The following is an 801-nucleotide window of genomic DNA, read 5'->3' as shown; positions in this document are numbered from 1 at the left end:
GTAGACTCGCTCATACGGACGTACTCGTCAATGAGATCACCGGGCATTCCGTATGCAAGCATTCGGATGGTGGCAGTGCATTTCTGATAAGAGGAGAAACCAATCTTGCCGACGACATCCTCTTTGCACTCGAAGTAGTCATCATAGCCGACCACTCGCTCTCTAATACGGTTGAAATCATGCCTACTCATACGGAACCGGCGGCGGAATTTGTGATGTTTGAACAACGGGTTTGTTGTAACAAATTAGTCCTTTCACAGAAGGAAATGCCCACTCTCTCGGTTACGATTCAACGCTGAAAGGTGGCCCGGAATGGAGCCACGGAACAACGGCCGCTGGTTGTTGAGGTGGTGATGGACCAACACGGCAGCCAATATCTCCTCCTCGTCGTCGGACGACGAATCGTTAGAGTCGCAAAGGAAATTGTGGAAAAAGAACTCGTCGGCAGAGTCTATTTTCGTACCTTGGCAAACTGTCGAACAACTTGCGGGCATCGAAGGAGACGGCCGACGAGGGTAGACGCGGCGCCCACAGACTAGCTAGTTGCCCTGCCGGCATCCGACGAGTGTGACGGCGTCCGACGAGCGTGCTGGTCGGATGTGGCGGGGGCGGCGAGGCGTCTTCTTGGTCGCGGGCGGCTGTGCGGTGGGGGAAGCGGCGGCGGGAACCAGTTTGCTCCCCGGCGGCAAACGGCGACGGCGGGCAACTGGGGGCAGGGGCGGCGTGTTGGGCGGATGTGGAGGCGGCGGCAGCTAGAAGAGTCGCCGGCAAAAATGGGCGGCGGCGTCGATGAGAAGGAGG

Source organism: Triticum dicoccoides, chromosome 3A (assembly GCF_002162155.2).
Source record: "Triticum dicoccoides isolate Atlit2015 ecotype Zavitan chromosome 3A, WEW_v2.0, whole genome shotgun sequence".
Classification (NCBI taxonomy): domain Eukaryota; kingdom Viridiplantae; phylum Streptophyta; class Magnoliopsida; order Poales; family Poaceae; genus Triticum; species Triticum dicoccoides.
Note: the sequence above shows the minus strand (reverse complement) of the source record.